Raw genomic sequence first — 23,997 nt, forward strand, 5'->3', positions numbered from 1 at the left:
ACATCCAGCTGATCAAAAATTATGCTTTCATTATTCTGTTTTTTTCCAACGCTATTTATAACCTTTGAAGCCAGCCATTGGAGGAATTTATAATTCTACAGATTTATAAAACATGCCTTCCCAAGGTGTGTTATAAGATGCTCATAATATTGAGATATGTTTATATTACGGTAATATTTTAATTTCCTCATAATCCACAAATTTCCATTTTCAAATACTACTGAATTAAATGCCGATTTTGGTTTAGAGTAAGGTTTTATTTGTCAATTTCTTATGAATTCAGTCCCATCTACGTTATTTCTGAGTCGCTTGATTCAAAAATTTAAACGATACATTAAAATCAATATATAATATATATATATATATATATATAAATTTTCTCTTTGGCAATAAGGGACAGGAAATTATTTTCTATTGTTGGCAGAGAATATCTAAAATATCATGCATATGCTTTGAATATTTATGTATGATGCTAATTTCTCAAACGTATAAAAAGTAAAGTTAAAAGAACAATTTCTTTTATCGATGCAAAAATCCACATATTTTCATCATACCGAGAGATATTTGTAGTATTTGATTTTTTTTTACCAAATTTCGAAGGAATACCTGAAAAAGGCAATATAACTGAAGAGCAGAATAAAAAGTATTCTATTAGAAATAAATGGAGAACATTATAATTTTCCTCTTTAGTAGAAAATAAAGATAGTCGGACGAATAGTTCGAGAGCTGCATGATTATTGTTTTTTATGATTATTTTCAACTTATGAATCATTTCTATAGTTCGTAAAAGTTCTATATTAATGGGAAAAAGATACTTTCTAAATATAATAAAAGGCAAGAAATCTAGATGATATTTTTGCCACTAGAAAAAAATAATCAATAAAAATATCTACAATATCTGTGTTGAAGATATGATAAAAATTAGGTACATTAAAAACCGAAATATCATTTATTAATATAATACCCCTGTTTTTGAATTTTCTATTTAAAAAAGTTTTTCAATGAATCGTTCGAGTTCGTTCATTGTACAAGGGAAAAAATATCTAATAAAATTAAAGTTACTATATTATACTGGGAAACATCATAAAATTTTTCAAACGCATTTGAAAAATTATTGAATTGATGATGTTGTTTAAGTAGTAAAAATATCATCGGGATTTCTTGCCTTTTAATAAAATTTGTTTAGCAAATACCTTTTCCCCAATAATACTGAACTTTCACGAACTATCGAAATGACTCACAAGTTCATAAAAGACAATAATCATGCAGATCTCGAACTATTTCTCCGATTGTCTTTGTGAGAGAATGAGAGGAGGAGGATGGGACATTGCAAAATCGAAACAACAAAAAGTAACGTTCTTCGTACTTTGGAGAGGCTGAAATATTTTTACAGTTCACTTGAACAACTATATGTTTGAAAAACTGTATAAATAAAGATGGTGAGAGGATTGCTCTTTTAAAAAACATATAAAATTTGCAGGATTCCTTTATACTGCAAATTATTGTAATGCATATGTCTGGTACACCTAGAAAAATTTGTCGTTTTTAAAAAATAATTATTAAAAAAAATTAGTACTAGAAATTAATGATTGCAAACAAACAGTATGCATGTATGAGTAAATGAGAATCTTTTTAAGACAAAAGCAAGATTGCTAGATTTCATATTGGTAATTGAGTCATCCGCAAAAAATAAGATGAATTATTCTGATACATCGCTAACTAATCTTTTTTTTTTAAATAATGCTATTTTTTTTGGAAATTACAATGAAATATATATTGTTTTATTATACATGAAATTGTCATAAATTTGCAGCAAAAAGAACTAACAGAAGAAATCAGAGAAGAAAATCAAGTTATGAATAAGATGGAACAGATTTTTAACCTGAGTTTAAATCGAGGTATTTGATTTTGAGCATTTAAACAATTTAAAGACGACTGTATAATTATGAAATAGAATGGTTGAATTATTATAAAACTCACTTTTAGGTTTAGATGTTACAATTAGCGACTTTTCAATTCTGCTTTTAGAAATCATAAGCAATTTTCAGTACTTTTCATTCATTGAAGAATTTCAAAGCACTCTGAAAATTGGGTGAAGAAATTTTGCATTTTCAGAGTGAAGGAAAGAGAATAAAAAGAAAAATATAATAAATTTGAATTCTAAATATGAAACCACTGATAGTTTACAGCTTGGATAAAATAAGATTTCAAAATGATTACTTATTCAATTGAAAGGTGTATGAAAAGTCTTCACACTATACTTATTTGAGAAGCTTGAGGACTAGTAATTCAAACTTAAAGTCAGATTCCGCTAAAGATCCACATTCATACAGATCGACATTCACTTCTTGTCATGAATGTGGATCTACATGGTGTTAAATTTAACCTTATTCTACTGGTGTGGAATTGAAGTTCAAATGTGATGTGTTGGCTTAGATGTCGTCATCTAACCATGTTTTTACATTACCAAGTCAGCCCCAAAATATATTGCTTCAAAGTAAGATGCCTCTGTAACTAAAAATCGAGAGCTGATATTATAAACTTTTCAACTATGTTTTTAAAAATGCTAGGCAAATTTTAGGAGTTCTGTCTTATTAGAAATAGTTTCAAGGCACTCCGCACGTACGGGAATTTTTTATTCATTTCCAAAATGTTTGAGAGAAAAAGCAGAACGAAACAAGAACTAGAATTCCGCATTCGACTAAGCAGGACCGTTTTCTCGACGAAGGCAAAATCACGAAATTTCATATTGGCCACTGATTCATTGGCAAAGGCGGGGAAATAATAATATATACATATCTGTATTCCATTCTCTTGCCAGAATGAAGACGACCGTAAAAATCCGGAACGAAGGACTGAGGAACTCTCGACATCTATTGGGGGATTTGCGGAGACCATCGTCGGATATCTCCTGCAAGAGTCAGCTCTATCCTTTTACGGTTCCTTCCTCTTCTCATGCAGAAAGAAATTCTTCCCCCAAATAAAAATAAAAATGTTTCCTCTCCTGAACGTGATACAAATTTCTTCCGCGGACTCGAGATGGTAAAAAAAAGTGACAGAAGCGGATAAATGGAAAAGATTCCCAAGGAATATTGAATGAATTATTCATGGATTCTCCTTCACTCTTCAAGAGCTGCAGAAGAAGCGAAGGAAGGCAGGGAGGCAGTGTCTGTAGCAAGGAGGCTGCAGCTTCGGACAGAAATTCCATTTCGTTCGCTTTTCCAGTAGTGTGGGAAAGGGAATATTCCCTGGGAGTCCACCGTCTCGAAAATCGGGAAAACTTTTTGATTTCTTTCCAGGGTTGCTACAGCAGAAGCGATGCCAACTTGATTCCGGGAGGGGAAATAAAATAAAATAAATAAACAAAGAAGGAATAAAAAAAGATTACCTTGGGATTTTGGCACCGGAAACTGAAAAGATAGATACTCCAGCTGTATTTGGAAGGCCGTGGAAGCAACGAGGCTTTATAGAAATAATAAAAAAAAAAGTTTATGATTACTATATTCGAATTCTACCAGACATGGATGGCATCAAACTCAATGAATATAGAATCTTATTTTTGTTTTTATGAGAAGAGATTGTTCCCAAATGAATACGAAGGTAATACTCCCTCAGTGTTTCAGTTTGCTATTTTGAAGTGGATTAGCATCTTATAAATTGCAATTATTGCCATGTAGATGAATATCTAAACTTGAAAGCAGTATATGTTTCAGAATCAGATATTTTTCTTACTATGCCAGAATAAAAGAAAGTTTTTACAAAAATTATGAATTGTGTTTACAGGAAAATTATTAAAATCAGATAAATAAACAAAGAAGGATTAAAAAAAACTTACTTTGAGATTTTGATGTCGAAACTAAAAAGATAGATTTTATAGATGTATTTGAAAGGCGTTTTATTATTATTATTTATCATAGAATTTTTCCCAATAAAGTATAATTTTTTCTTTCTATTTTAAATAAAAATATTCAGCTTGTTCTATTACTATATTCGAATTCTACCAGGCATGACATCAAGTTCGATAAATCCAGAATCTTATTTCCCTTTTTTTGAAAGCGGATTACTCCCAAATGAATAGAAATTCGTCTACTGCTTTTTATTTTGTAGTGTTTTGAAACGTATTAATATTTTATAAACTGCAGTTATGATTCGGCATGATATTCCACAAAACACAACGAATATTGGCACTTTGAAAGAGTGTATGATTTAAAATCAGTGGCACATAATTATAAGAATTTTTCTTCATGTTTCGATTAAATAAGCGTCGAATTAGATGAATATAGAAACTTATTTCATTTTTATGAAAACAAAGTTTTCTTATATCAATAAAAACACAATGTTTCCTGTATAAAACAATTTCAGAGAAATTATGCAAAAATGAATAGATATTATCTAAATTATTTTTCGAATAAAACTGTTTTAAGATGAATTGTCTTTTAAACTACTATTATAAATCATTACTACACTCTGTAAGATAAATAATGTTATTTCACATCTGTATATTATTTAAAACCAATCATGAATCTTTGTGGGAATTTCATTTTCAGGCGTAGTTGAAGTAAGCATGAAGTTTGATGAATATTTTTTATTTTTCTATTCTCTTTGGAGAGAGAAAAAAGAACTTTTGTGCTCAAAAGTTCCTTTTTGGAAAAGTATTGACGAGAAATGTAAAATTCCATGTACTGAACAGTTTCAGTGGAATTATGAGAAATGGGTAAAATGCTTTATAAATTATTAATATGACTCAATGCCCTCCTTTGTATATAACATTAACAAATAACATTATTTCATATCTACATGCAATTCAAATCAGTCCTACATTGTTTGAGATGATGCAGAATATGCCATTGTTAATACTGTACAACATTTTTTATCTGCTGCATTCTTTATAAATAATTATTAAGACTGGAGACGTTAATCTTTAACTTAAGATAGAAATCATAAAATGTTTCATATTTATTTTCTGTCGTATATCAATGCAAAACAATATATATCGAAAGTCACAGTTTTAAAAAAAATTGTACCATAATTGTTTATTTAGAAATGTAAGATTTGCTGTATTTTGTTAAAATATAAGTAGGACTGGAGAGGTTTATCTTTAAATTAAGATAGAAAGCATAACATTTTTCGTATTTATTTTCCGAAGTAAATCACTGCAAAATAATATTTATCGAAAGTCACAATTAAAAAAAAAACTTTTGTAATATAAGAGTTTCCTTAGTCATGTAGCATTTGCCGCACAAGGAAAGATGGAGAGGTTTATCTTTAAATAAAGCAGAAAACATAAGATTTTTCGCATTCATTTTTTATTGTAAATCATTGCAAAATGAGTGATAGTTAAAAAAAAAAAAATTCTTTTCGACATGATCTTTTATTCAGAAGTGTAAGGTTTGAGGCTCTATGTTAAATATAAGTCACTGGTGTTCATCATAAGCATCTTAGATAGTGGCGGCGAGTTTATTTTAAAATTTATGAAAGTAAAACATGCGATTTGTCCTTTTTTTGCTACAGGTGACCAATAATTTCTTTTATTGGATTTAAATATGGATAATTCTTTGATAGAAATGGGGTTTATTTTTAAATCAATCTAAGGACTTTTCAATTGAAATTCAAAATAAAGTGCTCCTTTGAAAATTTTTGAAAAACATGTCCTAGAAGGAAAACGGTTCCAGGTCGAATTTTACTTGGTTAAATTATCGTGTTTAATTATTTAATACAATTCAGATAAAGCTTCTTTTTAAGAAAATATTAAGAAAATTACTGAAAAGTTATAGCATACTGATATTCTAATAAAAAAAAAAAGAAAAAAATTCTGAAGAAAATAAAAAGTACTTCGATAAAAGTTGATGTTATTTTATCACCATTCTTGAAAACGAATTATAATATTTCAATATAATGAAATGAATTTTGTGCATATTTTTTTTTATTTAGACTTTTTTGTGGGCATATAAAGTCACAAGAATGCAAAGGAAAAATTAGCGTAAATTTTAATGAAAGATCGAAGATTCTGTTGTGCTTTCAGGACAAACAATCGAAATTTATTAATAATCAGATCCATCTGAATATATTCTATAAGTTAAAAAGGAACGCAATTTAATCAATAAAATTTGAAATGCCAATTATTTCGAAATACGCGAAATTACCATAATCACGCTTTTTCTTTTGTCTTAGTCAACAGAACGATTTTAAAATATGGACAAGTTCTTAAATTTACTGAATTTAAATTCCATAGACTATATTAATTACTATTTAAGAAATACTTTAAAAAATATTTCTGCTATAATCTCAATATAGATTGAATTTTAAAACAAACCTTTCAGTACAACTTAGGTAAAATTTATTCACCCATGAATAATAGGAGACAAAAAGAATACATAACATATTAAAAAAAAAAAAAATTTATCAGAACTTTTTTCTCTCTTTCAGTATAAATTAATTCCTATATTTTTATACCTATGCATATTAAGAATAACATATTGTATCTGAAACTATTCTTTATAAGAAGCAATGCCAAGGAAATTTCTTCTTATGTATTAAATACAGTCTTCTTAGAAAATTATTTATTATTCAAATCTTTTGAAGAATTAAATAATATTAAGATTTAAAATTTTTTACATGATATGTAAACCAGTTTTTAAATTAGCTGATAACAATTTGCAAAGTAATCATGATTTATTTTCTACGAAATGCTAATGTCCATCGTGACAAAATCCCTAGTTTATATATAGTATTTTTAAAGCGAATTAAAAATTGCCAAATGCAAGCAAATAAGACGTGATAGAAAACTAAATTGATTTGTAATCTAACTCTTTCGGCGATAATTCTTTAAAGAAGATATATACTTTTTAATGTAGAAATAATTTCCATTATGGTAGTATATGAGTCAATTAGAAGAAGAAAACTCCTCTTCTAGATATCAGATTTTTAAAGCGAAACTTAAAAATTATCAATTGCGAACAAATGAACCTTGTGGTGTGAGAAAACTAAATTGATTTGTAATCTTTATTCTTCGGCAATAATTTTTGAAATGAGAAGAATAATTCAATTTTTATGAAGAAATAATTTCAATTGTGTCAGTATAAAAGGAATAAAACTCCTCGTCTAGAGATAGCATTTCTAAAACGGAACTTGAAATTGCCAATTGCAAACAAACGAGTCTTGTGGTGACAGAAAACTAAATTGATTTGTAATCTTTATCCTCCGCCAACAATTCTTTAAATGAGAAGAATTCTCGCCGCTCATCCTCCATCTTCAGCAGGTGGGAATAATCGAGGTAGAAACATAACACAATCAAGTTATTTGAAAACCAGCTACAACTCAGTTGTTTGCTTTAGAATTTGGATGGTAATGCGGAGCAAACTGCTTCAAGTCATCTTAAAAGAAAGACTTCTAACAACAGTTCTTAGCCAAATCCTGTCCCAATAACACCGCATCTTCAAGACAACCTTATCCCAATCTTTTTCTGGCAGGTGAGCCACCTCAATGAAAAATTCTGTTTCACCCTAGCCTGAAAGAACATGGAAGGGGGGGGGGAGAGGTGGGAACGCACGAGAAAAATGAGACATAAAGGTAGGTGGGATAGAGGAAGATAATACTGGGCTGTATACCCCCCTCTTGCTTGAACCCTCCGAATCGCGGCCAACGCGAAACGTCAGAGCTCGTGCGTTCCTCCGCCAATCAATGAAGACCCCAAGAACATAGGAGCCCGAAAGCTATGCTCGGCCAATCAGGAACAATGCTGGTGCCTGGAAAATCGATAGGGCCTTCTGTAAACACCCCTGCAGTGGATGAAGATATGGATGAACACTTTTAGGAGAAGGGGGTGAATTCACGGGCAAGAGGAAGAGGGGTTGGGGTACTTCAAGAACAGACTCCATACTTTGGCGACAACTCTCGTAGTTGTATTGGCGGTGTCACACAGTTTGCAGGAGTTTCGAAGTGGTTGATGCTACCCATTCTTAACCCACAACTAACTTCTGATCCTGAACACACAAACGTATCTACTTTTGTAGAGCTAAGCGAATCGAATCCCGACAAGAATTGAACCCATTCTACCGACTTTTCAACACGTTTCAAACCCTTCTTTTGAGCTAAGGAAATTTTCAATTCGATTTAGACGTTAGGCTGATACAAATCTCCTATATGTATACTGTAGGAGCCTTAAGCGATTTCAAATGTTAGAATAGGTTTTCCTGTATTAAAGAATTAATTTTCGGCTTAATCTAACACCACTTACTTCCTACAGCGGGACTTACTAAAAAAGGCTTATAAAGGTTTAAAATAAATGAACTTTTTTGAGAAGGGGGGAGGAGATATATTATTAAAAAATGTGCTCTTCTGAAAGAAAGAAAGAATGAAAAGCAACGTTAATTAAAATTTCTCTTTAAAAATTGTCTTTGCGAAAATTAATTTTCCTAATCTAGATTAGGAAAATTAATTTTCACGAAGATTATAGTATTTTTGAGCGATATTTTTTTAATTATTATTTTTTAGAAATATGTGTGTGAAAAGAGAATGTACTAGTTCTGAAAAAAAATAAAAAATAATGATATCGGTATTTTATTACTTTGTTTTATTAATAGTAAGTAAAAGGGCGTAAAATGATAATATATAAAATGAAACAGGCTGATTCTTCTCTAAAGATACGAGCGATGTTTGCCTTTGAAAAATTGCATTATATCTGATTTGCTTATATAAATTCAAATTTCGTTACTCTCAGATTAAAATCAGAATAATGATTTTAAGTGTGTTTTTCCCTCTTTTTAAAAATTCGTTGTTGTTGTTTTTAATATATTTTTGTATAAACCCTTGCAAAGACCGACATGCCGTCAAAAAATTATGTTTAGTTTCTAAAATCATTCGCCTTTTTCTACATAGTTCAGGGTGAAAAGTTTTGGGATTAACAAAATAACATTATTTAACAAGCCTCTAATTTATAAGTATCATAAAATTCAAACAAGAAAAATTGAGAGTAATCAGTTGCTGCAATTATAATTCAGGTTTCTTCATCCAATCTGTTTTTTTTAATTATATAAAATTGATGAATTTATGATGAAACTGGCAAGCGGATATAAAGAAACGCCACTCCACTATAAATTTAAAAATGCAAAGAAGTAGAAAATCATTTTGTGATGAGCTATTTCTTTGAAAACTATAACACCTAACTAATCTAGACTTTCTAAAATTTTGTAGCTTTTCTATAGACAAGATTTCGTGAGAAAACTAAAAAAGAAGTTTTTAGAGAAACGAAAGTCATTAACAGATTTATAACAAGTTGGGCGATAAAATTTTTACAACAAGAATGTTGTTAATTATTTTTGTATTAGGAGATTTCAGGAGGATTTCAAGAAATTCATCGAAATATACTTCGTAAAACATTACAAAATATACTTCGGCTATCTGTCTTCATATTAAAAACCAATAAATCAAAGTCCAAAAGTTTAAATCAAATTACGAGAAAATAAATTTTTAAACTGATTTCCTAGCTGACAGAAGCGGTATACTCATTGTTTTTGAATTCTCAAAGATTCGTAATTCATTTTACCAATTTAGTTAACAATTTTTTTTAAATATGAACTTATAAACAAATAACTGCAGTATATATATTTTTTATTTATGACAAATAATTGTAACGAACGAAAGTAAATAGTTGAAGAAACAATTGCTGCTTATATTTTCAAACATTGTTTCGAATTTGTTATGCACCAGCAAGTATTAAATTGAGCTTAATGATTTTTAAAATAACAAACCCGTACTTCCGTTTAGTATTTTCATTCCTGTAAGTGGAATAATAGGTCCACAACTATGTGATACTCCATTTTGAGAAGATATTCATCGTTTAAGTGAGCGACTTTAAGTCAAAATACCATTGATTACTTTTGAAATAAAAGACCGCTAGTTCAATACCTCTAGGTTTTTAACGTTTCATTTCATGTTTCTAGCTATGTTCAGTACATAACTGAAAGGTCAACAAAACGCTAACATTTTTCCACCATCCTGATGGGTACTCGACTTTTTCCAGAGTACAGTCGCCAGGAAGCACACCCCTAAAGAAAACCTAGAGTCCAATATTCTGTCTAGAAAAATTCTTTTCTAGTGTGGAAAGATCAAATGTAAAATGGGCGGGGGAGAAGCAGTGAAGCAAAAGAGAAACGTTCTATCCAATCGACAATTCATGCCCACGGTCTTCTCGCAACAGTCTTTATTAAATTTGGAGGGATTTTTTTCCCTTTTCCCCCTGCTCCCTTCTTTCGATTTATTTGCTGGAATACTCGAAAGGGTGCAAGACTGACTAAAATAGGTACGACTCGTTTCAAATTCTGCGTTTCCAACTGAAAATGTCGGGCCGGTGAATTGGACTGCGTTACACGTTCCGGGTTTTGATTCACTTCACCGGGGACTTCGGACTTGAAGGAAAATAGAAAGAAAAAGAAAGGGGAGAATGTTCCAATTGCCTGGTACTCTCCAGAAGTGTTTTGCATTAGTTGTGCATAGCAGAAGTGGGAAATCTCATTCTTGAAAAATATGGTGGCGGAAGGAAGGATGGGTTCAACAATTTCCAGACGATCCTTCGTCGATGCAAAGTTACGAACCGTTCAACATTCTTGAACAAGGAAATCGCTATTTTTCAAAATTCTTTAAGAGAGTAAAAGAATTTTAAACAACAAGCTGCAATTTACCTTTTAAAAATATATTAATTTTAGATACATTTCAATTATTTGAACTTATTAGTACCGCATTTCCAATGAAGAATTCTTAAATTTGAAAATTATTTCTCAAAAACAATTAAGAGAATAAAAGAATTTTTAACTACTGATGAGTTATTTACTTTATAAATGTCCTTTTAAATAATATAACATTTCCCATTACAGCTATAAACAGTACAATATTCTTGAACTTGGAAGTCCCTATTATTCGATATTCGTTATGAGAGTAAAAGGATTTTAAATAACGAACTGCTATTTATTTTTTAAACACACTTAGGCCACATTTCAATAATTTAAATTTATCAAATTATATCGTCATTCTTGAACTTATGAAATGTCATTTCCCACAAATCATTAAGAGAGTAAAAGAATTTTAAATACCTAATTTAACTAACTAATTTGCTTTATAAAATCTATTCCTTTTTTAAATATCATAAAAATAAATTAAACTAATCAATGAATCAAAAACCTTTTCTCATGAACCAGTATACAAATCATAACCTTATTTTCTGATTCTGTTTGATAATTGGTCGATCACTAAATCGCCAATTATTTATTTGTATTTTGCAATGAAGAGCTTTCAACTAAATTACTTATTTTTAATGTTTTCTTTTGAAATATTCCATTGTATTTATTTTTTGTAATGTATGTTAATTCATAGAACTAAAAAGGTCAAACGGATATCAAATATTTACAAAAAGATGATTTATTAAAAAAATGATCAGTTAATTTAATTTTATTAACGATTAAAGTTTATCTTATCACGAGATCAGATAAGCTTTAAAACTAATTTTGTCACTTATGTATAGAGAAGTTGATTTTTCATTACCTAAGAAAAGTTCAATCACATACAATTTCAGTTATAGTTTAGTTTACTCCTTTGAATTGGAAGATTCTATGCTATAATTTGAAAAAGAAGTGAAGCACATCAGTCATATTCGGAAATGTGGACATATTTTCGTTTTAGAAGATCAAATTATGTTTGATAATTTATCATTTCAAGAAATCATCATGAATTGTATTTTGTAATGATGGACTCATTTCAAATTTACATTCGAGATATCCCATCATTGGAGTCTTTCTAAGTATCAATAAGAGCGAAGTTATTTTGGATGCATTTCGACCAATTTTTCTTCTGTGGTTGATTGTTCTCTGGAAGTAAAAACTTTTTTCGTTTATAAAATTCGTTTATAAAATGAGAAACAATTTAATTAATTAAACAGTAGATTTCAAGGATCAAACATTTCATCGTTTAACCAACAATACAACATATCCCAATTTTCTAAATTTTACAATGGGAAGAAAAAAACTGAATTTCTCACAAACGAAAAGAATAAGTATAAGAGATTAAAATTATTTAATAACCAAATAATACATTTAAATGAAATAATATAGTTTTAATCAAATAGGAAAACATTTGTTAAAACTAAAACTTTTTTCTGATCATAGAAGTTTGAATGAAATTTGTCTTCAAAATGAATAGGTTTTAATATAAGCATTTATAGAAATTCATGCATTATTTCCATTTCTTAATCGATATTTCATGAAAAGTGAATATATCTAGCACTAAGAAAGAATCGGGTAAAGGCATTCTTAGAAAATTAGACTTTAATTTCTTTTTGGCTGAAATATATATAAACATCATTAATATCATGAAATAATCATTTTGAATTTAAAAAACGGAATGGTTTAAAATGGTCTAGGTTTAAAAGTTCCAAATGAAAAGCAAAAACGCATATATTCTTAAAAAACTCAGAAGGCTGAAAAGTTTTCAGCATCGTTATTGGATTTATGAAATTGAGATTTAAAAGCAAAAGCAAATAAAATATAGTGATTTAGTGTATTCGCAGACAATGACATATAAACCTTTGTGAAAATTTTAGTAAAAACTCCCTTCCACAAGTGCGTATCCATTATCATACAGAAATACAATTCGAAATGGAGGAGCATTTTGATTAACAAAAGTTTAGCTTCCCCCCAGATCGAAAACTCTATTCTTTGTATTAAATCGAATCCTTCGGTATTTTAGTCCTTAAAACGGAGTCTCTTTTATTCCTAAAATAAAAATAACCTTTTTTTCGACCCAGCTTGTGAAGTTATTGCCTTTTTAACGTAAATCCTTATCTGCAACGTCGAAGAACAAGAGCACAAGCAATGCAGTTGTTCGTCAACTGAAATATAAACTCAATATTAGTTTTTTTCCGACGTTTTACTAGGATAATTCAAATGATTGAAAGACTTATTTGTTGTCGTGTTTTCTTATCGTCTTTTATTTCTGGGGAGATATTGTGCCTGGCGTAAAGAAAATGAAGCTGCTCGGATCCCACTCGTAGCGGAGCAATCCTACCAGAGCAATAGGGCAGGAAAATATTCCAGCTATCGAAAAACGAAAAAAGAAGTTCTTTTCCGTTTAGTATTGCAAATAGGACTTGCCGCCGTTTTACTTTCGCGAAACATCGAAATTCAATAAACGCATCTTTCTTTTAGAAGAAATGCTTCCTCTTGCGAGTGTTAAGAAAAATGGGAAAAGGGGAAAGCAGTTTTCGAGATCAGAAAAATAAAATTGTTAAATTTTTCACACGGAATTGAATTCTACGGGACGTATTCGAGGAATAAGAAAAAGGAAAAGGCGCCTTCCTTTTTTTATTGTTGAGATGACTCGAAGCTTTTCCAGCGACGATAGACTATACAATGTGTTAATTTTATTAAAGAATGCTCAGTTGTAAGACATGAGATGTGGATGGTAGCTATATTAAGTTTGATTTTTCGTTCCACCTCAGAAACAGTTGTTCAGAAGAACGAATTGTTTCCTCTTTTGTTTTTGAAAGCATTGTTTTTAAAAAAATCCAGTTTTATTAAACCTGTGCAAAATATGTTTTTATTCTTGGGATAAATCCTTAATCATTTTCATAGTAAGGATAAATGACGCCCTGAGCACGACAATGCTTTCGCCCTTTCTTGGTATTTCTATTTAAATAGTGATGTCAACATATTAATGTCTGTTCCCTTGGCATCACTTGCGCCCGGAGCATCTATATCTCCTGATCACTGACCACAGTCATTTTATTCTTGGGATAATTCCTTAATCATTTGCACAGTAAGGATATATGACCCCCTGAGCATGGCAGTGATTTTCGCTCTTTCCATGATATTTTTATTTTAAAAATGATGTCAACTTATTAATGTCTATTCCCTTGACGTCACTTAAGACTTGCGCCCGGAGCATCTACATCTCCTGATCACTGACCACATTTATTTATCATCTGCTAATCACATAAATAATACACATGCATTTTTCTTTTATTAGCTTCTTTTAAAACATTAAATTTTGTATTTTCCTGTAGAATACTAATCTACAGGACTAATATACTACATTTGTATTAGGATTGGGCATTAATACAGGACATACTCTGCATTTTTATTAGGACTAATTATCATAGTTTTGTGAAGAAAAATGATCAAAACCGGATGAACATACCGTAAAAGAGATTTTATATTTACGAGATATATTGCGATATTTAAGAAGGAAAATGACTGAGACTTGGGTTAAACAGCCAATTTTTAGCGATGAATATATTGAAGAAATCAAAAATCAGGACCGGACGAGCCGGATCAACATATCGTGAAAGGGATTTTATATTCACGAAATATACTGTGGCATTTAAGAATGAAAATGAATGCGATTTGGGTAAAATAATCAATTCTTAGAGTTGAAGGAATTCAAGAAACCTAAAATCAAAACCAGCTAAACACACCGTAGAGTAGAATTTACATTCAATATTCTTCTGCGACCATTTAAGAATGAACATAATATCAAAGTTTAGATATTATATTCTTCCACAAGGTACATTGTTACCATTTAAGAATGATCATAATATCATAGTTTGTTGAGGAAAAATGGTCAAAACCTGATAAATATATCGTAAAAGAAATTTTATACCCGCGAGATATATTGAGGCGTTTAAGAATTAAAATGATTGAAACTTGGGTTAAGCAGCCAATTTTTAGAGATGAATATTTGAAGAAACCAAATAATCTGAATTAGATGAGTCGGTCCAACATATCATAAAATTTCATATTCACGAAATATATTGAGGCATTTGAGAATAAAAATGAATATGGTTTGGGTGAAATAACCAATTTTTAGAGAATTAGAAACCAAAAATCAAAGCTAACTAAGCACACCATAGAGGAAAATTTGTATCCAACAGTATTTGTATCCGATTTTTAGATATGAATCCATTTAAGAAACCTAAAAACTTACCTTTATTCATCTTCAATATTTGTAAGTAATTGTCGTTATATATAATTATTTTGGGTAACTTTTTCAGACAACATAAGTCCTTTGATATCTTAGTATAAAGACTCATTAAATATCTCTGATTTAAATAAAACTGAAATAGTCATTGCATGAAATGTACTCCTTATATATATATATATATATATATATATATATATATATATATATATATTGTAAAAAAAAACTTCCATACCCAGCAATTTAAATGAATTCAGTTAGAATAAAAATAAACATTAAATAAGCACAGTCTTTAAAAATGAATGAAATAGCAGTGCAAACAGAGCAAATCTCTATAAAAGATAAAAATTGAAAAAAGTTTTAATTCTTCAATGAATTCGAAAATAAATAATATTATATCTTAAAAAACTTATTTTCTCAGTTATTTAAATTAACCTAGCTAAATTAATAAAAAACATGAAATGCAAATTATTTTATTATGAAAGTAGAAAGGAAATTCATTTTTTTATCGATAAGTCTGATCTTATAGAAGTTTTCCCGCAAGCCATAACAGATTTTTCGAATATAAGACCCAGATTGAAGCTTTTCTCTTCCCTTTTTCTTTCTTTTTTTTTAAATAAGATATTTTTCGATAAATACAGTAATAAATTCTCCCAGCATATGGATATTCATAACAACTAAAAATATTAAAAATCGTCTGAATTTTTCAACGGATTCAAAGGTTGAATCTTTTTTTTAGAAAACGATTTTTTCTCGGTGATTGAAATTAATGTTCTAAGAAAAATAAATACAAACGAGATTTAACTTTACCTATAGATAAACAAAACAAATTCGAAAACAAAGCACAATCTGAGTTTTAAAATAGTTATAAATGGAAAAAATGTGCGTTAATTTTTAAATGAACACTTGAAATTTGTAAATAATTTTTTGAAAAAGCCATCGAATTAAATAATTCTAGTTAGAACAACAAAAATCACGCAACACATTTTGTTATGAAATTACCAAGAAATCTTGTTTTTTCATTGCTAAATTCGATATTTTAGAATTGCTTTGTAGAAAACAGTAATAGATAGGAAGGTTTTTAGTTCTAAATTCCATTTTTTATTCATTTTTTTTGTAACTTGGTGTACAATAAATTTGATAATTAGTTCTCTCATTTTATAGAGAATTAAATAGAATCTACATTATTTTTTTAAAATACATGTTCAAACAAAATAATACGAAATGATAAAATATTTCCTCAATTTTACCTTATCATTTTTATATTATTTCACTTACCGTTTGAGTGCATAGCTAAAATTATAATCCCGATGAAAACATATAAAATTAGCTCCGAGGAGAAAAGTTAATCATTGAATACGAAAGTCAATGATGAAATAAATTTAAAAGGAGAAAACATGTAAATATTAATAAAAGCACATCACAATGCAGAGTTAAAAATTAATTGAACCAAAAGCTACTTAAATATATATAAAATATGCAGTCTCTGACTTTTATATTCAAACAGAAATAAAGTCGTTTCTTACAGGTAAATAATAATAACCGTTTTTATCAAGTTCAATTTATTATTATTTTTTCGTTGTGTTGACTAGAAAAATAGATATATTCCTGACATAAAAATGCATGATATTGTTTAAGAAATAGCTTTTGCTAGCGATAAACAAAGACATCAGTTTAGACGAAAGAGAAAACTTGCTGTTGAGTGTTTTATTAAAAAATAAATACATAATTAAATTGTTGTTTGGTATTTAATCTCATATTTTGTTAGGCAAACAAGGATTCCCTATTGTCAAAAATATTTTCTTTAAAAATTTAATTTAATTGCTTGTGATGTTCCTAAATCGTTTTATGAAATTTTTTAAACAATATTATTATCATTTGACAAAGAAGCGGGATTAATTTTTGAGGAACTGGGGAAATTAATCTTTATATGCAAAGCGCTGACATTGATATTATTTTTAAATAAAAAATGTATTGTTAGGTAATTTATTTTGCATGCGTCTGTGTTTGAAAAGCATTTTCTAAAATATCATATAATATTTAATGCAGAAATTAATATGCTTTTTTAAAGCAGAGAATATACTGCAATTGCTTTTGCTTAACAACAATTAATTTTAATATTTCTGTGTTTTCGTTATTACTGAAAATATAAAATATCAAACAGAAAGCGAATCTAAAATCACATGTTTGTTCAATAAATGTTTGAATTATTCTCTTTTACAGAAGATACTGCTTCTGAAATCTAGAAAAAGATTTTATATCTGATTTATTTTCATTAAATTGAAGTTTTTGAAAATACATGCATAAAAAATTCTTTTGTAAGCCGTGAAATCACCCTGAAATCAACTTAGCAGGAAAACCAACTGGATTAAAAAAATATCAGAACATTTTATAGTTTCTGTAACATCAAAAAACTTATAGCTTTACTAGCATGTGTAAATGAATTAGATTTAGTTTTTTAATAATAATTACGTACTTCTGCATTGAAGTTTCGTTCAAACTGTGAATAAGCCATCAAAAATTTAAATATTTGCCTAAAATTTCTAACATGGCAATTCAAACATTCAGTTTCAAAATCATAACAATTGTCGGATAGATAAGAAAATATAAGCTAAAGCACACTTTTCAAAATTAAATAAATAACAGCTTCGAAAGAATGTTCGCAATATAATTTATAATAAATTTCTAAAATTTATGAAATATTTTGGAAAATGGTTTTAATGAAGAACTGACTCTTTTATTTATTGAAAAGGAATATTTGAAGAGAGTAAGGAAATGAATGCTTCGTTTCGAATATTGTACATATTTTTATTAAATTAAATAAGGAAAAACTGTATAGCAGTTTTTCCTTTAAGTAAAACAAATAATGAAATAGTCAAACTAACATTTACTCAATGCAGTTTTAATCCTTTTCCTAAATAATACCTATTATATCCAAAACAATTGTTATAGTAACTTCACAAATTCAGACAGTGCGTAGTATCTTTATACAGCATCGAGTTCTGAAATTTATAACAATAGGAAATCGAACACAATGACGAGAAATTGTTTTGATAGCGATAAATGAGTGATGGAATCATAAAACAGTTAAGAACCGAACGCTTTGTTACTGAGCTAATTTTATGTCAATACGTGCGCTCATAAATATATGCGAAATATTTCTTTGGAAGATGCAGCAGAGCTCTTCAGATTAAATTATCTTATTATGATTGTTTAAATCATGATGTGCATTTTCAATTTAAAATAATTATAAATTGTATTAAAATGCCTATAATTCTGCATTTTGAGATTTGTATCTCTTTTATAAACAAAGCGTAGAAATTTCATGAAATATTATAATACAATGAAAGTTTTCTAGCAATTTGTTGCTAAATGTTTTGAATTTAATATATTTATTCAAATAAGAGTGGGTGGCCGAAAATGTTCCAGAGTTTTCTGGAACTCACGGGACACTGGAAAAGATACCTTGGCTTATTTTTGAAAAGTAAGCTTTGAATATGAAGCCATAAAGTGTGCTCTTTTTACATAAACGTTTCTAATGCATAAAGTGATAAATTTTGATTGTTGATAAGTTGATAATTAAAAAAAAAACCTGTCCTTAATTTTCCCTTATACTTCCATAATTTCTGAGATTATCTTAGTTATATAATGAAGAGAGTCAAGTACACATTTTAGATGTCTTTTCTTACACTAATTGGATCTAAAATTTGACGTAGATTTGCTACTTAGATATCAAGTCCACATACCAAATTTCATTTATCTATCTAATTGCATTTTTGTGGTTCACATTAGACAGATAGAGAGAATACAAATCAGATTCTTGAAATTTTTTTTTCAAAATACGACAAACAAAATTGTGAAATAAAAGAAAATACTGCAATTCATTAATTTTCTGAGTTATCGCTTTCGCAAACACAAGAATAGATAGACTGAAAGATAGTTAATCCGTTTCAAAATTAATCCATGACTCGATGCTGACTTACGTTCCAAATGACACAAACATATGTCTAATATGACATAACTAATACCTTGCGTTTTTTGAATGATCATATTCACATATACATAAACCAACAGGCATTTTACAGATTTCATTGAAAATTTGATAGAAGCCTATAGTTTTAATAATAAAATACCACACCAAATTTCATTCGTCTAGCTGAATTAGTTTTTGAAAGGCATATTCTCAAAAATACATAATTCCAAAAATGGAATTTTACGAACTCTTCTCGGTGTAGAAGATATACAACAAGAAATTTTATCGAATTTATGACGATTACAATATTTTTTTCGTATGCTACAATATTTTATTTTGATATATGAAAAAGTAAAAATACTTGAAAATCACATATATGCAAAAACTGCAAGATTCAAAAATTCAAAATATTCAGAATTACACACACACACATAAATATATATAAATAATCTTTTAAAATTTATCAAAGAGCAGGGATAAAAAAATGTCCATGATTTTTCTATGTAATTCTAATTGTTTCTGCTCAGCAAAAGCGAATTATCGAAATCTCACTAGTCTAAAAAATACTTAATTTTAAAAATTACAACAAAAATCTCAACAACAGCCAAAAATTTAAAAAAGAGCACTATTAAATTATCACAAGAAGCTTATTTCAATGAAAGATTAATAGTTTTCAGCTAATCAAAAATCAATTAGCAAAATCGGTCTAATTTAAAAAGATGCTTGATTAAAGAAATATGTGAGAAGAGTTTAGAAATCTATGATTTGGTTGAAAATGAATTGCAAGATCTCCGATTATTAGCTAAGAGTTGAATGAAATGAATAATTTCATGAAAATAATTCAATAAATCTACCTATGGTTGAAACAGTCCGAATTTTCATATCCAATTCATTCAATTTCATGAATTAGAAATGGAAATAACGAGATTTTCGAACAGTTTAATTTCTATGAAAACATATTGTAGATCGGCTTTATGATGATCGATTGTACAGAAATAAAAGTCCCGTTTTTTTTTTTTTTTTTTTTTTTTTTTGCTCTCTACAATTAGTTGATGCGACTGGCATTCGAAAAATCCGAAATTAATTAATTAATTAATTAACCATTCGAAATGCCTCGGACAGTGTTATGACGATTTTCAGTTTCCTCAGCGAAATCTGCCCAAGTTAAGTTATCTTTAATTTTTTCAATTTACGATTACAAAGGCATACTTTTTTTATGTTTAGTGAAAATAATTGCTTGTTACCGAAAGAAAAATCATTTATTGGTGAAATAAATGCTCTTTAGCGAAAACAATTGCAATTTTTTAACAAAGCCTACGGAATCTACGATAGAAATATTTCAATTCCTTATACTATTTCAACGAACATTAAGAAGAAAGTAACACATTGATGAAATCGCTCTTTGTTGTTTACTTTTTGTTATACTCTCTTAGTTTGAAATTATTGCCTTTTAGAGAAAATAATAATATTTGGAGAAATAAAATCTCTTGGGTAAAAGCAATTGCTTTTTGAGCAACTGATAACCTCTGAAGAAATAATTACATTTTGTTGAAATTTGCTGCTTTTTGGTGAAAACAATCCTTACTCAAATAAATGTTTTGGTGAAAATGATGGGGTTTTTTTGTAAAAATAATAATCTATGCTGAAATAAATATTTTTTTATAAAAATAATTGCTATTTTTTAACAAAAAATACAAGGCTTAGGACACCATCATTTCAGTTCTTTATATTATCTCAACGAGCAATAAATAATAGAATGGGCCCAAAAATTCCATAAAATCATTAAAAGCAATCATTATATGCAAAGAACGTATAATTAATAAGGTATTAATCTAGATGTAAATATTCAAATTTTGATAAATTTAAATTCAGTATGAATATTTAAACATACGAGTTGCAAGAAATCAACGCGTGAATTTGTTTGTATACCTAAAAGTGTTCAAGGAGATGGAACTGAATTAGAAAAAAAAATAATAATAAAAGCGAAAAAACTTTTAAATTAAACGAATTAGATTAGAAAAATAGCAAATTTTGCAAATTTAAAAAGTAAATATACTCTTTAAAAGTCACCGCGAAACACATAAAAAGGCAATAGTATAAGCTTTGAAAAATAAAAGACATTATAAAGAAATGAAAGAAAATGTAATTTTCAGAATTTGCTTGCCTTATATAGAGAATCCTTAACATTGTTATTTTTTCAAGGAGTAACGAAATTAGCTCCTTAAAGCTTTATTTAATATAAATTTTGCTGATTCATTTAATCTAAATTTCGAAAAAGTAAGAATTTAGAATCACATTACATTGAAAATGTCCAATAGATAAATATTTGAGCTGGTATGTATTTTCAGCTTTCCCAAGAGTGAGAATAATTTCTTGAAACTTCAAAAATTTAATTAGGTAGAAATTCTAAGAAAGAGAAAAGAAGAAAAATGAAGAAAAGGATTGGAATTTGAAGATTTTTTTATTATTCGAAGCCTATTTAATGCTCCGTATTTATGCTTGCATCTATAAAAGCAAAAAGTAAATAGGAATCAATGTAATTTTCTGTTAGACTTAAAGTCATGCTGAATTATATACATTATTATTCGTAATGCAATTGAAATAAATTGAAAAATTCTGAATCTTTTTGTAACAAGAAAAATAACTACTAAGTTACAAGATTATATCTTTTTTTATTTACGTATTTTTTTAAATAATTGAAAAATTGGTAAAAAAGTTATTGCCAAAATTATTAGAAAATTAACTAAAATGGTTAGACTTTAGAAATGAAACAAAATTTCTTTCTCCTTATATTTAATAACAGTTTTATACCTTTTTCCTTCTGATTTACTTTAGCGTTGTAAAACTGTTATGAACAATCCCATTGCCAGAAACAGACATTACAAAAAAGCTGAAGGAACATATTGACCTTTACTCGATATAATTTTTACTTATTTATTTACAAAAAGTTTATAGCAAAAGACTTTAACAGTAGTAGTGTAAATTAATAGAACTTATTGAATTAAACTTTTTAGTTTCATATACAAAATGAAATTTGTTAATGTGTTTTAAATTATTTAAAAAAACAGAACATATGAAAAATAAATTTAAATATTTTCCTGAAAATCATACAGTACGCTCTCACAAACTTTATTTTTAACAGTAATTGTATGATAAATATAACAGGTAATCAAGAGCCTGCTTACTAAAGAATAAAATAAGTTTATATACAACATAAAAATAATATCAAGATCATTATCAAAGTTTAATTGAATGCTTTGCTTTGAACTGGGAATCTGACAAAAAATAAAAGCTCGATAAATTAATTTTCCTTAAAACTTAATATTTAATAAAATTACTCGATTTAAATCTGACAATTAAAAAAATCTTAATTGGTATTAAAAAATATCAAAACACTTATTTTATATACATTCATTTTTAAAATTTTATACGAAATATATAAAATTCTATTTTTCTGTTGACAAAAACTGTAATTATTTAGTTTGCGGGAATTTATTAAGAAAGACGTATCTACAATAAAAAAGGCGAAAAATTAATAATTCTTAAATAAGTTACTATTGATAATCAACTAGATGCAAGTAATTAGGTTTGAAACAAAGTTTTCTAAAGTACACATAATTATGAATAATTAAATAGGCTTAAAATGATATACTTAAATATATTTATTTGAGAATATTATTGATCTTTTAAGAAGGAAACAACTATCCAAATACTACTAAGAGAATGTGAATCACAGATATATGTGCAAATATACTTTATAAAAACATTAAATTGAAATCTAGCTATAACAACATGTTATAAAAATTATCTTATCCTGTATCACAGGGCATTCTATTTGTTCTTTTATAAATTTTCTTCATTTATTTTAGGAAGCATCATTTTAAAAATATAAAAAAGAATGGTATAACATTTACATGTTACAAAACTCGTCCTGAAATCTAATTTCTTAATAGGAGCAATTATTTTTATTGCATTTTGATATCACAATAGCAAAATCTGAGTTTGCAGAACCTTAAATATAAGAATGTTATATACTTGAACATGAATTGAGAACTGAAATATTTCATGATAGAATTATACTTAGACTTCAAAATTTCATTCAAATTATACAAATAAGAGATAGAAGCTAAAATAATTTCATAAAATCTTTTAAAAAATGTGATGAATCAATTATTTAAAACATAAAAATACAAGACAGGGAAAATCCTCGACAAAAAGTCTAGAATTACGGAAGTAAAAATTTTAAAGAAATTTAAATAAGTGAAGAAGAAAAATTACTAAAATTTTAGAAATAATGAAAATAATTATTGAAAAACGAGGAGCCAGATCGTCAATTTTAATATACTCGTCAATTATAATAAAAAAGCGAGCATTGCATATTGTAGCACTTGATGCCAGAATTAAAAGTTAACATATATTCCGAAATTAGAAGTTGAAATCATTTGATACAATTTAAACCAATGGGATTGGACAGTTGATTTAAAAGCTCATAATCTAATGATAGATGAGTAATGCGGTGATAAGGAATATAATATCAGAGGAATAAAACTTTTAAAGAAAATTGAGAAGTTCAAAAATTACGAAATAATGCAATAAAATATTTGAAAATGCAAAAAAAGAAGATATTTTTTAAAAAAATAACTACATAAAAAATAAAGCAACCCACGATATCTGTAACTTGCATTTCAAATACAATAATATTATTATTATTTTAAATATCTGTTTTCAGAACGGACTCTTAAAGTGACAGAACCGACTTTTCCTATTCTTTAATTTCAGCTTCAATGCTTCCAGCTCATATAAACTTATTAATTAATTAAATTCTTAAACATAATTTTAAGAATAACTTTAAAAAGAAATGTATCAGTTCCGTGGATTAAATATGAATCTGAAATTTGTATTTCGACATTTTTTTTTCTGTAACTTATCAGTAGTTTTGCTGATCAGTAGCGACGCGCATTGTGATATCAGTTTTAAGAGCTTACTCACAGGTGAGTCACCTTAAAAGAGAGTTTTACTCTTAGATTTACTTTCACTCGCCGTTTGAAGTTACACATTTG

This window comes from Argiope bruennichi, chromosome X1 (assembly GCF_947563725.1).
Source record: "Argiope bruennichi chromosome X1, qqArgBrue1.1, whole genome shotgun sequence".
Lineage (NCBI taxonomy): Eukaryota > Metazoa > Arthropoda > Arachnida > Araneae > Araneidae > Argiope > Argiope bruennichi.